Source organism: Canis lupus, chromosome 32 (assembly GCF_003254725.2).
Source record: "Canis lupus dingo isolate Sandy chromosome 32, ASM325472v2, whole genome shotgun sequence".
NCBI classification, from domain to species: Eukaryota; Metazoa; Chordata; class Mammalia; order Carnivora; family Canidae; genus Canis; species Canis lupus.
In genome coordinates this window covers 28,126,692-28,143,626 of record NC_064274.1, presented here as the reverse complement: position 1 = coordinate 28,143,626, position 16,935 = coordinate 28,126,692, and positions in this window count along the sequence as shown.

Below are 16,935 nucleotides of genomic sequence, written 5' to 3'. Positions count from 1 at the left end.
CTTCTTCTTCTGCCCCTCCCCCACTCATGTGTGTGCTCTTTCAAATAAATAAAATCTTAAAAAAAAAAAAAAGTGATTTTAGTTGTTCATCTTAAAGCCCCCAAAATGACAAAAGCAAATAATTTTGTGCTTTTGTGGGGCTTTTGATGATGTCTAAACTGAATTGGGAACCTCAGATATGAGGAGAAACTTAGTGTTTTTATTTTAACTCAACATTCAGCTTCATGAGAGGAGCTAACACCATTCCATTAGCTGAGGTCATCTTCTTGGTTCTAAAATGACTGAGAACACCAGATTCTGGTCAAAAGTCCTCTCCACACTGCATTATATAAATGCTGTTTTTTGTTTTTAATTTGTGCAAAAAATGTAATAATTGTTTAAATTTTTGGTTTTGTTGATGCAGCTTTAGTGGCTGTGTTGTCTTTTTGTAAAACTTTTTTTTGGGTATCCCTGGTGGCTCAGCGGTTTGGCCCTGCCTTTGGCCCAGGGTGCGATCCTGGAGTCCCGGGATCGAGTCCCATGTCGGGCTCCCAGCGTGGAGCCTGCTTTTCCCTGCTCCTGTGTCTCTGCCTCTCTCTCTCTCTATGTCTATCATAAATAAATAAATAAATCTTTAAAAAAAAATAAAACTTTTTTTCTGCCACACTCAGCACCAAGTTGATCTTTTTTTAAAATTAATATTCTGAGATTAGCAAAAACTTCATCAGTTTCTATCAGTACATAAACTTGGTGTATCTTTGGATATCTCATGTTGCTCTACAGATACATTTGCTCATTTGATTTGTATTTCATTATACATTCAAAACATTTCTTCAGTTTAGCATCAACTTTCTTTGATTATAAAACATCTGCCTGGATATCCTGTTGTCAGCCAGCTTCCACCTGTCTTGTTCAAGAAAATTATGTTCAGGTGAACATTGCTTCTCCCCTTGAAGGCTGACTGCATTCCAAGATTGCTGTTAATAATTTTGTCTTGCCAATCGGCATTAATCAATAATGTTCACATGATACCATATGATCGTCTGGGTCTAGGTCTCTGAGTCATAACGGAAGGTAAACCATCCCACTAAATGGAAAGCCTTCGGTTTAGTCTTGGGATCTCACTTATATCCTTCTGCCTCAGTGTAAAATGGCTTCCAAAAGCATCTTCTGATAATTACTTTTATTTGGTTTTCTGCTCTTTGTTTCTTAGATCTTCATGGCAGAGAGTATTTTTAGGTAATTGAATTCAGCAAGGCTTTATCTATCTGGCAGAAGGAAATCTGGTTTCCTTGGTGAACATACACCCCACACTTACCAAAGAAGTGCTTTTCTCATCATTGTTTGGAGGATAGATAAAGGAGTGACTGGCGATTCCTTTCTTAACCACTCTTTTTCTCTTCCCTGCCATCACCTCCATTCTGATCCCACAGTAAATCTCATAATCCTGTCCCCATAGGCCCTGCCTTGGTGTGCTTTAGTTCTATTTGTCTGGCAGCTCTCGCTGAAGTTTTATTATCAACAGCCATGGCTTCTGATACCTGGCAGGGTCTTCTTAGCATAGAGAGAATGGATAGATAATGTGGGGATTTTGGGGTTGGAGATGTTTGGCAGAATGGGGAAACCAGTGCCTGGGGCCTGCAAAACAATCTGTCCCTCCCATACCTCAGGAGATTGCAACTCTTTCCACCCTTACAACTATCATCTAGTCCAGATCATCAGCAACTCATCCACTTCCTCCTCTCCCCAGCAACTGCCAGAATGATCATTTGAAACTATGTGTCTGATCACGTTTTTCCCCCCGGCTCTCATTACTTCCTGAGGCCCTTGGCATAATGTCGAAATTCCTTACCATGATTGGAACAGGATCCACACGTCCTGACTTATCTTCACCATCTCTCATTCACTCCTTTAGCTCAGGTCATACCAAACATTTGCAAGTAACTTGAATTCACATCCTCTTTGCTACTCAGGGCTTTTATCCATGTGCCTGTGCCCTCTTCCAGTAAAATCTTTCTCTTGACTGTTTAGCTAACTCCAACATTTCTGTGCCCAATGAGTCTTAGTTGAAATATCACAATCGGGATCCCTGGGTGGCGCAGCGGTTTGGTGCCTGCCTTTGGCCCAGAGCGCGATCCTGGAGACCCTGGATGAAATCCCACGTCGGGCTCTGCATGGAGCCTGCTTCTCCCTCTGCCTGTGTCTCTGCCTCTCTCTCTCTCTCTGTGTGTGACTATCATAAAAAAAAAAGAAAGAAAGAAAGAAAGAAAGAAAGAAAGAAAGAAAGAAAGAAAGAAAGAAAGAAAGAAAGAAAGAAAGAAATATCACAATCTCCAGGACAGCATTTTCTTTGGCTCCACAGACTAGACTTGGCCCACCTGTTACACCCTCTTCTCTACCTGGTCATGCTCATTGCACTCACATCACTGGGACTGTGTTAGTTTTCTCTTAGAGAGTTAGTTTTATGCAGGTAAGGACCATGTCTAACTTACTCACATTGTGTCCTCACACATACTATGTATGCACTTAGTTGCATGAAAAGGCACTTAGTTACTGAAAAGCTGAATAAGTTCCAGATAACAGAAACATCTCTGATAAAACATCATTGTTGAGCATGACTCTCAAATAAGAAATTATAATGCAAATAACTGTCAACCTGAGACAGCTTTGTGACGAGAGATTTCTTTATTCTCAAAAGAGTGATCATACTTCCTGCCTTTAGTAATGCTTGCAGTCAAGGAGTACTCTTTGGAACATGGTATATACAGTCACAGCAGTGACACTGCCTGAGATATTTTTAGACAGTCTTAGTACCAGGGTACCAAGAAGGTCATAAGTCAAGAGTGATGAAGAGAAAAGAATTCTTCTTTTGTAGGGAGCCTTGGTCCTCGTTTCACTTTGCTGGATTTTGCTGTGTGTACACTGTGCCTGGTCAACTCCAGCTTTACATGAAAGGGCTTCATTGGCTTTTAAAAAACCATATGGTAAAAACATCGACACATATTTCTTCTGATACCTTCAGGCACTGCTAAGCAGCTGGTATTAATGAATAAGTGAAATCATGGTATGTTGTTGCTAGGAAGGACTAGTTTATAGCCAGGAGAATTACAGATTACTAGGCAAGAACACACAGGAATAGAAAGGATGTGTGATTTCTGCATTTCATCTAGGTTTGGCCACCTGTCCTGCTGGAGGCAATACAATGCTGGGCTGATTAGCAAGTATTAATTCTATTCCTACTGATGGTGGTCCTGGGAGATGGGACCAATACCTTTAATACTTACCAAAAGTATTTCAGATCCAGTGTCCCTAACTGAAGCCGCGGAGTGGGGAGGGAGCTGTGAAAAGAGACCTTGGTTTTAGACAACAACATTTTGTAATGTTGTTTCTCTAGATTTTCCATCTTTCCATACAGAAACATATTTATTTCCTCCCACTCTATACATTAAAATTTTTATTATGTTGAGACATAATTCCTACTATAACCTTTTAAGAGACTCAATTCCTACCATAACCCAGATGTAGGAATTTCCTTGTCTGGCTGGGATCCTTTCCAGCTTCATACAGACTTTGATGCAAAACTCAGGCCTTTCACCAGGTTCCACCAAAAAATAAAAAATCCAAGCATACTTTTTGGTAGTTTTTGGTAGTTTTCATGTAGTTTTGCATTTCCCTTTGCAACATATAGCTCAAGTGTTTCCTTCAGAGCCCTATCCCCAGATTCATCTCTTCCTTCACTCTTTGCACAAGCTGCACTCAGTTCCTGTGACTCCACTTTTTCTCTTCTAACATTAGTCACAGCAGGGTACCTTTGTAACAGGAAACAGAGCTGGCTTTGACCCCTAGGCATAAAAAAGAGTTTTTACTGAAAAGGTTGTTGACTGTCAATAGATATGCTGAAACTTTCTCTAAGCCTTACACTAGAATTGGTGTCTTTCTTTCTTTCCCTGCTGTTTTTTTTTCCCTTCTTATCTCCTATTTGCCACCAATTAAAAAATTATTTTTGACACTTTGTTTTCAGTTTTTTTTTTTTAGATTTTATTTATTTATTTGAGACAGACAGCATGGGGGAGTGTGGGAGTGGTAGAGGGAGAGGGATAAGACTCCCTACTGAGCAGGGAGCCCAACCCGAGGCTGCATTCCAGGACTCTGGGATCATGACAAGAGTCAAAGGCAGAGGCTTAACCCTCTGAACCACCCAGGTGCCACTGTTTTCAGGTTATAGAAGCAATAAAATAAATTCTCTAGAGGGAATTGAGATGTGAAACTCTATCTTCATAATACATTTATTTTTATATAGATGGCAACAATTACAGTGTAAAGCAATTATACTCAAAGTACTTGTGCTGTTTCTATACACATATGTATGTGGGAATGTTCTCTTATCTCCCCATACAGCTGTCAGGAGCTTCACCTTCTTTGGAACATAGACTGTTCTAGCTTATTGCAACAAAATTAATCCAAAATGGAAAGACAGGAACCAAATATATTCTGAGCATTTGGACCAGTATAAATTCCAATGGACAGCTTTCAACATTAGTCCTCAGTGTGGCTGCAGGGAATTTCTTATCAGATGTGGATGGAAAGGACAGTTATCTTGGCTTCCAAATGGAAGCTATGAAGAGTCCTATAAGTGTTTTAGGTTTTTTTTTTATTATTGTTATTATAAAATACAATAAGGGAACTTTGGACACACAAAACCAAGCCAGAATCCAAAAGAGGTTTCAGAAAGCTAGAGTGGTGTGTAGAAGCTGAAATCATACTGGATGATGGAATTATGGAAAATAGATAAAGTAGATAAAGGTCTAAATAGCTGGTGCTTAGGATTTTGTCTGCAGAGGAAGAGAAGTCTAGGTTGAAGGTTCTATTGGGAATGAGACCGACTTCAGTATTCTTATTTTTTTACTGTATTTTTTAAAATTTTACTTATTTGAGAGAGAGAGAGAGAGAGCAGGGGAGAGGGGCAGAGGTAGGTGAAGAAGCAGATTCTCCACTGAGCAGGGAGCCCCATGTGGAGTTTGATCCCAGGACCTGAGCCGAAGGCAGATGCTTAACTGAGTCACCCAGGTAGCACATTAGAGTTCAGTATTCTAAAAAAAATGATAATACCTGATGTTTAATGTATACCTACTAGGTATCAGGAACTATTGAAGCACTCATATATAACCTTTTAAAACTCTTAATACTTCTAAGCAAATAGAGAAAATGGATTTTCCCTGAAGAAGGAGCAGAGAAGGAAAAGAAGGAAGAGGGGAGAATTAAGAATCATCAATAAATGAAAAGAAAAGGAAAATATACCCTACTTCCTTTTCACTTCTCCCAACTGTCATCCCTTTAAAGAAACTGCACTTCACTCTGTTGTTAGAAGACAATGATCTTGAACTAGAAATCCTAATGCATAACAGGAAAAACCAGACTAACTCAACTGGAAGGTACTGGAAGAAGAAAATAAAACTAAAGATAAATTTTTTTCAACTGATGAAAACTTCCCCCAGAGAATAATGAGTAGAAGAAAGTCATAATATTATACCCCACACTGAATTTAATATCACACAAGTATTTGGAGCTATTAAAAAATCAATTTAGAATAAAAAAGTCAAAGAATAATAACAGAAATAGTGAAAAGTGTGAGAAATGTACTGAGGGCTGATTGAATTGAGAAAGAAATTGAAGGAAAAAATAATCTCAGAAATGAGTGTTAAATTACAAAGTGCCCAATGGAGAATAGACTTGCTTGACACTTTAATAAAAGGCATTTTTAAAAGATAGGAAAATACCCAAGAGAACATAATATAAAGAATGAAGTAGAAGGGCCAGCAAAGATGAAAAAAAGACAATGAAAATCCAAATTAAGTATAATTAGAGTCACTGGAAAAAATAAAATAAAACATAGCAATGAAACCAAATGAATATTTAAAAAACTATAATCCAAGAAAACTTTATGGAAATGAGAGAAAATCTAAATCTAACTACTGAAAGAGCCCATGGTAAATCTGGGAAGATTGATTCAAATCAATGAACTCTGACTTATTCTAATAAAATTATGAGACTATAAAGACAAATTTAAAATTTTTACATTTAAATTATTTGTAAGCATAAAAAATTAAATTAGCATTAGATTTATCAAGACAGGAGAAGAAATGTGTGGGAAATATCAGAAAGGGAGACAGAACGTAAAGACTGCTAACTCTGGGAAACGAACTAGGGGTGGTAGAAGGGGAGGAGGGCGGGGGGTGGGAGTGAATGGGTGACGGGCACTGGGTGTTATTCTGTATGTTAGTAAATTGAACACTAATAAAAAAAAAAAAATTAAATTGAAAAAAAAAAAAAAAGATTTATCAAGACAAATCAGGATATAATTGGGCAGCATTTTCATGAAACTCAAGAAAAGAAAATGAGAGACAAGTATTTTCTATCCAGCTGAGTTATATCTTAAGTGCTATATGGGTTTCATATGGATGGCTTAATAATTTAAGCAACTTGTTGGTTTAAAGTAACAGAATTTTATTCTATCAGAGTTTGGAGGCCTGAAATCAATATGTCAGCAGACCATGTTCCCTTTGAAGTTTCTAGAGAGGAATCCTTCCTGCCTCTTCCTAGCTTCTGGTGGCTCTTGGCAATTCTTGGCATTCCTTAGCTTATAGCTATAGCATTTCAACCTCTGTCTTCACCTGGCCTTCTTCCTTCTGCGTCTGTTTGTCTGTATCCAAATCTTCTTCTTCTTCTTTCTTTCTTTTTTTTTTTTTTTCATTTGTTTTTATTGAAGTTAGATTTGCCAACATAGAGTATGACACCCAGTGCTCATCTCATCAAGTGCCCTCCTCAGTGCCTGTCACCCAGTTACCCCAACCCCCCACCCACCTCCCCTTCCACAACCCTTTGTTTGTTTCCCAGTTAGGAGTGTCTTGTGGTTTGTCTCACTCTAATTTTTCCCGCTCAGTTCCCCTCCTTTCCCTTATAATCCTTTTCACTATTTCTTATATTCCCCATATGAGTGAAGCCATATAATGATTTTCCTTCTCCGATTGACTTACTTCACTCAGCATAATACCCTCCAGTTCCATCCACATCAAAGCAAACGGTGGGTATTCGTCCTTTCTGATGGCTAATATTCTGTCATATATATATATATGGTTTCGAAATATATATATATATATTCTGTCATATATATTCCATATATACTATACACACACACACACACACACACACACACCACATCTTCTTTATCCATTCATCTGTTGAAGGACATCATGGCTCCTTCCACAGTTTGACTATTGTGAACATTGCTGCTTTCTTCTTTCTCTTAAAAAGACACCAGTTATTGGATTTAGAGCCAACCCTAAATCTAGGATGATTCATCTGGAGATTTTTGACTAATTACATCTACAAAGATCCTATTTCCAAATTGGATTATATTGACAGGTACAGGACTTGAACACATCTTTTGGGGGGACACAATTCAACAATAGAGGAGCTAAAGAACATAACCAATGAGGCAGATCTATTGGATATGTATTAAACATTAAACACTGATAATAGAGAATAATCAGATTTACTAAAATTGATCCTAGTAGGAAAAAAACCTTTTCTTAAAATTTTTAATTTAAATTCAATTTAGTTAACATATAGTATATTATTAGTTTCAGGGGTAGAATTTAGTGATTCATCAGTTGCATATAACACCCAGTGCTCATTCCATCAAGTGCCCTCCTTAATGCCTATAATCCATCCTGCCACCCACCTCTCTTCCAGCAAACCTCAGTTTGTTTTCTACAGTTAGGAGTTTCTTATGACTTTCCTCCCTCTCTGTTTTTGTCTTATTTTATTTTTTCTTTCCTTCTCCTATGTTTGTCTGTCTTATTTCTTAAATTCCACCTATGGATGAAATCATATGATATTTGTCTTTCTTTGACTGACTTATTTTGCATAGCATAATACCCCCTAGTTCCATCCATGTTGTTGCAAATGGCAAGGTTTCATTCTTTTTGATGGCCAAGTAATATTCCATTTGTGTGTGTGTGTGTGTGTGTGTGTGTGTGTGTGTGTATGCACACATCTTCTTAACCAGTCATATGGATATCTGAGCTCTTTCCCTATTTTGGCTATTGTGGACATTGTTGCTATAAACATTGGGGTGCAGGTGCTCCTTTGAATCACTACGTTTGTATCCTTTAGATAATACCTAGTAGTGCAATTGCTGGGTCTATCTTAACTCTATTTTTAACTTCTTGAGGAAACTCAATACAGTTCTTCAAAGTGGCTGCACCAGTTTGCATTTCTATAACAGTGTAAGAGGGTTCCCCTTTCTCTGCATCCTCACCAAGTAACATCTGTTATTTCCTGAGTTGTTAATTTTAGCCATTCTGACTGGTGTGAGGTGGAATCTCATTGTGGCTTTGATCTGTATTTCCCTGATGATGAAGGATGTTGAGTATTTCCTTCATGTGTCTGTTAGCCATTTGTATGTCTTCTTTGGACAAATGTCTGTTCACGTCTTCTACCCATTTCTTGACTGGATTTTTCATTTTTTGGGGTGTTGAGTTTATAAGTTCTTTATAGGTTTTGGATTCTAGCCCTTTATCTGATAAGTCATTTGCAAATATCTTCTCCCACTCTGTAGGTTGCTTTTTAGTTTTGTGCGCTGTTTCCTTTGCTGTGCAGAAGCTTTTTGTCCTGATGAAGTCCCAATAGTTCATTTTTGCTTTTGTTTCCCTTGCCTTTGGAGATGTGTGTAGCAAGAAGTTGCTGCAGCTGAGCTCAAAGAGGTTTCTATTTGTCTTCTCTAGAGTTTTGATGGATTCCTGTTTCACATTTAGATCTTTTATACATTTTGTGTTTATTTTTGTGTATGGTGTAAGAAAGTGGTCCAGCTTTATTCTTCTGAGGTAGATGTTCAATTTTCTCAATTCCATTTGTTTAAGAGACTCTTTTTTTCCATTGGATATTCTTCCCTGCTATGTCGAAGATCAGTTGACCATAGAGTTGAGGGCCATTTCCATTTTGTTTCATTGATCTATGTGTCTGATTTTGTGCCAGTACCATGCTGTCTGGATGATTACAGCTTTGTAATACAGCTTGAAGTCCAGAATTGTGATGCCTCCAGCTTTGGTTTTCTTTTTCAATATTCCTTGGGCTATTCAGGGTCTTTTCTGGTTATGTACAAATTTTAGGGTTGTTTGTTCCAGCTCTATGAAAAATGCTGATGGCATTTTGATAGGGATTACACTGAACGTGTAGATTGCTTTTGGTAGCATAGACATTTTAACAATATTTGTTCTTCCAATCCATGAGCATGGGATGTTTCTCCATTTCTTTGTGTCTTCCTCATTTTCTTTCACAAATGTTCTATAGTTTTCAGAATATAGCTCTTTTATCTCTTTGGTTAGGTTTATTCCTAGGTATGTTATTGTAAATGATATTGGTTTTGGTGCAATTGTAAATGGTATTGATTCTTGATTTGTCTTTCTGTTGCTTCATTATTAGTGTATAGAAATGCAACTGACTTCTGTGTGTTGATTTTATATCCTGTCACTTTGCTGGATTCCTGTATCAGTTCTATTTTTTGGTGGAGTCTTATGGGTTTTCTACATAGAATATCAAGTCATCAGTGAAGAGGTAAAGTTTGACTTCTTTGCCAGTTTGGAAGCCTTTTATTTCTTCTTATTGTCTATTGAGGCTAGGACTTCAGTTCTATGTTGAACACCAGTGGTGAGAGTGACATCTCTGTTGTGTTCCTGATCTTAGGGGAAAAGTTGTCAGCTTTTCCCTGTTGAGAATGATATTCACTGTGGGTCCTTTGTATGTGACTTTTAAGATTTTGAGGTCTGTTCCCTCTATCTCTACATCGTGGAGGGTTTTTATCAAGAAAAAATGCTGTATTTTGTCAAATGCTTTTCTGCTTCTATTGAGAGCATCATATGGTTCTTGTCCTTTCTTTTTTAAAATTAATGTGGTGTATCACCTTGATTTGTAAACGTCGAACCACCCCTGCAGCCCAAGAATAAATCCCACTTGGTCATATTGATTAATCCTTTTAATGTACTGTTGAATCTTATTAGCTAGTATCTTGGTGAGAATTTTTGCATCCATGTTTATTAGGGATGTTTGTCGGTAATTCTCCTTTTTAGTGAGGCCTTTGTCTGGGCCTGGGATCATGGTAATGTTGGCCTCATAAAATGGGTTTGGAAGTTTTCCTTCCTTTTCTATTTTTTGGAACAGTTTCAGAAGAATAGGTATTAATTCTTCTTTAAATGTTTGGTAGAATTCTCCTAGGAAGACATCCAACCCTGGACTCTTTTTTTTTGTTGGGAGATTTTTGGCTACTGATTCAGTATCTTTGCTGGTTATGGGTTTGTTCAGGTTTTCTATTTCTTCCTGTTTCAGCTTTGGTAGTTTATACATTTCTAGGAATTTATCCATTTCTTCCAGATTGCCTAATTTGTTGGCATATAATTGCTCATAACATTCTCTTATAATTGTTTGTATTTCTTTAGTGTTGTGATCTCTCTTCTTTCATTCATGATTTATTTATTTGGGTCCTTTCTCTTTTCTTTTTAATAAATCTGGCTAGGGGTTTATCAATCTTCTTAATTCTTTTTAAGAATTAGCTTCTAATTTTTTTTGATCTGTTCTATAGTTTTTTGATTTCTATATCATTGACATCTGCTCTAATTTTTATTATTTCTTTTCTCCCACTGGACTTTAGGCTTTATTTGCTGTTCTTTTTCTAGCTCTTTAGGTATAAGGTTAGGTTGTGTATTTGAGACTTTTCTTGCTTCTTAAGGAAGGCCTGTATTGCTATACACTTCCCTCTTAGGGCCACATTTGCTGCATCCTAGGGTTTTGAACTATTGTGTTTTCATCTTCTTTTGCTTCCATGTATTTTTAAAATTCTTCTTTAATTTCCTGGTTGGCCCATTCATTCTTTGTAGGATGCTTTTTAACCTCCATGTTTTTATGGTCCTTCTAAGTTCCTTCTTGTGGTTGACTTCAAGTTTCACCGCACTGTGGTCTGAAAACATGCATGGTATGATCTCAGCCTTTTTGTACTGGTCGAGACCTGATTTGTGGCCTAGTATGTGACCTATTTTGAAGAATGTCCCATGTGGACTTGAAAAGAATGTGTATTCTGCTACTTCAGGGTGAAATGCTCTGAATATATCTGTTAGGCCCATCGGGTCCAGTGTATCATTCAAAGCTTTGTTTCCTTATTGATCTGCTTAGATGAGCTGTCCATTGCTGTGAGTGGATAGAATTTTTTTTTTTAAATAGACCATTATTCAAAATCTGTAATGAAATATTAGATCCCATTACCACATCAAAAAAACCCAATAAGCTGTAACTTAGATTTATATCAAGAATGCAAAGATGACACAATCTTAGAAAATCTATTGATATGATTCACTATATAATAAGTCTCAGGAGAGAAAAAAATCATATGAATATTTTCATTGACCTTGATAAAATTCCATTCTAATAAAAACACTTTAGAAAATGGGACTAAATAGATACTTCCTTAATATAATAAAAATTATACTTAATCCTAAAATCACATACTTACAGAGACCAGAAACATGATAAGTAAGCCTGCCATCTCTACTATTCTTTAGCTTTTTTTTTTTTTTTTTTTTTTTAAAGCATAAACCAATGTAATTAGATAAAGGAAAACAAGCAGGGACATAAGAATTGGAAAAAAAGAAATAAGTATTTCTAGATAGTATACTTAAAAAGCCCTAGAGAATCACTGATAAAATTAAAAGAATTTAATGAAATAGCAAGATATAAAATTAACAGACTAAAAGAAATATCTTTCATAAATACAAATAACAATTATTTAGCAGTTATAGTGGAAGGAAAAGCCCATTTACAAAGATAAAATGCTTGGGAATTACTTAAGAAATGTGTTAAACTTATGTGGAAATTGAAAAGTACTCCTAAATAATATAAATGGAACATCCTTGGTCTTGGATAAGACATCTTAATATCATTCTCCTGACATTAACTTATACATAGGTGACCCCAACAAACATCATCAAACCTTTTACCTGGAGGTAATCAAGTTAACTATAAAATTTATATGAAAAAAGAAACACATAACCATAGTTAATAAACACTGAAAAGGAAGCACTATGGTTGTTGTTGGGAAAAGACTACAATGGCTCCGTATAAAAAAAGGTTTTCAATAATTAAGGTAATCAGTAATTAAAACAGTGAGGTACTGGTGCATGTACATTCAGATCAATGCAATAGAATAGAAAGTTCAAAATAGGTCCAAGTACATATAGAAATTTATCATAGGATAAAAGTGTGTCTAAAATTGCTGGGACAAAGATGGAATTTCTTTTTTTTAATTATTAAATTTTATTTTATTTATTTAAATTTTTTTTTTATTGGAGTTCAATTTGCCAACATATAGCATAACACCCAGTGCTTATCCCGTCAAGTGCCCCCCTCAGTGCCTGTCACCCAGTCACCCCAACCCCCCACCCACATCCCTTTCCACCACCCCTTGTTCATTTCCCAGAGTTAGGAGTCTCTCATGTGAAATTTCATGTTCTGTCACCCTCACTGATATTTCCCACTCATTTTCTCTCCTTTCCCCTTTATTCCCTTTCACGATATTTTATATTCCCCAAATGAATGAGACCATATACTGTTTGTCCTCCGATTGACTTATTTCACTCAGCATAATACCCTCCAGTTCCATCCACGTCGAAGCAAATGTTGGCTATTTGTCGTTTCTAATGGCTGAGCAATATTCCACTGTATACATAGACCACAGCTTCTTTATCCATTCATCTTTTGATGGACACCGAGGCTCCTTCCACAGTTTGGCTATTGTGGACATTGCTGCTGTAAACATTGGGGTGCAGGTGTCCTGCCGTTTCACTGCATCTGCCTCTTTGGGGGTAAATCCCCAGGAGTGCAATTGCTGGGTCGTAGGGCAGATCTATTTTTAACTCTGAGGAACCTCCACACAGTTTTCCAGAGTGGCTGCACCAGTTCACATTCCCACCAACAGTGCAAGAGGGTTCTCCTTTCTCCACATCCTCTCCAACATTTGTTGTTTCCTGTCTTGTTAATTTTCACCATTCTCACTGGTGTGAGGTGGAATCTCATGGTGGGTTTGATTTGCATTTCCCTGATGGCAAGTGATGCAGAGCATTTTCTCATGTGCTTGTTGGCCATGTCTATGTCTTCCTCTGTGAAATTTCTATTTATGTCTTTTGCCCATTTCATGATGGGATTGTTTGTTTCTTTGCTGTTGAGTTTAATAAGTTCTTTATAGGTCTTGGATACTAGCCTTTTATCTGATATGTCATTTCTTCTCCCATTCTGTAGGTTGTCTTTTAGTTTTGTTGACTGTTTCTTTTGCTGTGCAGAAGCTTTTTATCTTGATTAAATCCCAATAATTCGTTTTGGCTTTGTTTCCCTTGCCTTCATAGATGTATCTTGCAAGAAGTTGCTGTGGCCAAAGTTCAAAAATGGTGTTTCCTGTGTTCTCCTCTAGGATTTTGATGGATCCTGGTCTCACATTTAGATCTTTCACCCTTTTTGAGTTTATCTTTGTGTCTGGTCTAAGAGAATGGTCTAGTTTCGTTCTTCTGCACGTGGCTGTCCAATTTTCCAAGCACCCATTGTTGAAGAGACTGGCTTTTTACCAGAGGATAGTCTTTCCCGCTTTGTCAAATTTTAGTTGACCATAGAGTTGAGGGCCCATTTCTGGATTCTCTATTCTGTTTCATTGATCTATGAGTCTGTTTTTGTGCCAGTACCACACTGTCTTGATGACCACAGCTTGGTAGTACAACCTGAAATCTGGCATTGTGATGCCCCCAGATATGGTTTTCTTTTTTAAAATTCCCCTGGCTATTCGGGGTCTTTTCTGATTCCACACAAATCTTAAAATAATTTGTTCTAACTCTCTGAAGAAAGTCCATGATATTTTGATAGAGATTGCATTAAACGTGTATATTGTCCTGGGTAACATTGACATTTTCACAATATTAATTCTGCCAATCCATGAGCATGGAATATTTTTCCATCTCTTTGTGTCTTCCTCAATTTCTTTCAGAAGTGTTCTACAGTTTTGAGGGTATAGATCCTTTACCTCTTTGGTTAGGTTTATTCCTAGGTATCTTATGCTTTTGGGTGCAATTGTAAATGGGATTGACTCCTTAATTTCTCTTTCTTCAGTCTCATTGTTAGTGTATAGAAATGCCAATGACTTCTGGGCATTGATTTGTATCCTGCCACGCTGCCAAATTGCTTTATGAGTTCTAGCAATCTTGGGGTGGAGACTTTTGGGTTTTCTATGTAGAGTATCATGTCATCGGCGAAGAGGGAGAGTTTGACTTCTTCTTTGCCAATTTGAATGCCTTTTATTTCTTTTTATTGCCCGATTGCTGAGGCTAGGACTTCCAGTACTATGTTGAATAGTAGTGGTGAGAGTGGACATCCCTGTCCTGTTCCTGATCTTAGGGGAAAGGCTCCCAGTGCTTCCCCATTGAGAATGATATTTGCTGTGGGCTTTTCGTAGATGGCTTTTAAGATGTCGAGGAATGTTCCCTCTATCCCTACACTCTGAAGAGTTTTGATCAGGAATGGATGCTGTATTTTGTCAAATGCTTTCTCTGCATCTATTGAGAGGGTCATATGGTTCTTGTTTTTTCTCTTGTTGATGTGATCTATCACGTTGATTGCTTTACGAGTGTTGAACCAGCCTAGCACCCTGGGGATAAATCCCACTTGGTCATGGTGAATAATCTTCTTAATGTACTGTTGGATCCTATTAGCTAGTATCTTGTTGAGAATTTTTGCATCTGTGTTCATCAGGGATATTGGTCTGTAATTCTCCTTTCTGGTGGGGTCTTTGTCTGGTTTTGGAATTCAAGTGATGCTGGCCTCATAGAATGAGTTTGGAAGTATTCTGTCCCTTTCTATCCTTTGGAACAGCTTTAGTAGAGTAGGTATTATTTCTTCTTTAAACGTTTGATAGAATTCCTCTGGGAAGCCATCTGGCCCTGGACTTTTGTGTCTTGGGAGGTTTTTGATGACTGCTTCACTTTCCTCCCTGGTTATTGGCCTGTTCAGGTTTTCTATTTCTTCTTGTTCCAGTTTTGGTAGTTTGTGGTTTCCAGGAATGTGTCCATTTCTTCTAGGTTGCCTAATTTATTGGCATATAGCTGCTCATAATATGTTTTTAAAGTCGTTTGTATTTCCTTGGTATTGGTTGTGATCTCTCCTTTTTCATTCATGATTTTATTAATTAGAGTCTTTTCTCTTTTGTTTTTAATAAGGCTGGCTAATGGTTTATGCATCTTATTAATTCTTTCAAAGAACCAGCTCCTGGTTTTGTTGATCTGTTCTACAGTTCTTCTGGTCTCTATTTAATTGAGTTCTGCTCAAATCTTCATTATCTCTCCTCTTCTTCTGGGTGTGGGTTTTATTTGCTGTTTTTTCTCCAGTTCCTTTAGGTGCAAGGTTAGCTTGTGTATTTGAGTTTTTTCCAATATTTTGAGGGAGGCTTGTATTGTGATATTTTTCCCTCTCAGGACTGCTTTTGCTGTATCCCAAAGATTTTGAACGGTTGTATCTTCATTCTCATTAGTTTCCATGAATCTTTTTAATTCTTCTCTAATTTCCTGGTTGACCCTTTCATCTTTTAGCAGGATGCTCTTTAACCTCCAGGTGTTTGAATTTCTTCCAACTTTCTTCCTGTGCTTGAGTTCAAGTTTCAAAGCATTATTGTCTGAAAATATGCAGGGGACAATCCCAATCTTTTGGTATCAGTTAAGACCTGATTTGTGACCCAGTATGTGGTCTACTCTGGAGAAAGTTCCATGTGAACTTGAGAAGAATGTGTGTTCAGTTGCATTTGGATGTGAAGTTCTGTAAATATCTGTGAAATCCATCTGGTGTAGTGTATCATTTAAACATCTTGTTTCTTTGGAGATGTTGTGCTTAGAATAACTGTCATTTGTAGAAAGTGGAATGTTGAAGTCTCCCAGTATATGTATATTATTATCTAAGTATGTCTTTACTTTGGTTATTAATTGGTTGATACACTTGGCAGCTCCCACATATGGGGCATGAATATTCATGATTGTTAGGTCCTTTTGTTGGATAGACCCTTTAAGAATGATATAGTGTCCCTCTTCATCTCTTACTACAGTCTCTGGGATAAACTTTAATTTATCTGATATGAGGATTGCTACCCCTGCTTTCTTTTGAGGACCATTTGAATGGTAAATTGTTCTCCAACCTTTCATTTTCAGGCTGTAGGTGTCTTTAGGTTTAAAATGAGTCTGTTGTAGACAGCAAATAGATGGGTCTTGCTTTTTTATCCAGTCTGAAACCCTGCGTCTTTTGATGGGATCATTAAGCCCATTCACGTTCAGAGTTACTATTGAAAGATATGAATTTAGTGTCATCATAATACCTATTCAGTCCCTGTTTTTGTGGGTTATTTCTTTGGGCATCCTCTTTCTTTTACGGAGTCACCCTTAATATTTCTTGCGGAGCTGGTTTGGTTGTCATGTATTCTTTCAGTTTTTGCCTATCTTGGACGTTCTTTATCTCTCCTATTCTGAATGAGAGCCTTGATGGATAAAGTATTCTTGGCTGCATGTTCTTCTCATTTAAGACCCTGAATATATCCTGCCAGCACTTTCTGGCCTGCCAGGTCTCTGTGGAGAGGTCTGCTGTTAATCTAATATTTCTCCCCATATAAGTTACAGATCTTTTGTCTCTTGCTACTTTAAGGATTTTTCTCTTTACCTTGGAATTTGCAAGTTTCACTATTAGATGTCAAGGTGTTGAACGGTTTTTATTGATTTTAGGGGGGGATCTCTCTATGTCCTGGATCTGAATGCCTGTTTCTCTCCCCAAATTAGTGAAGTTCTCAGCTCTGATTTGTTCAAATATGCTTTCTGGTCCTCTGTCCCTTTCAGCGCC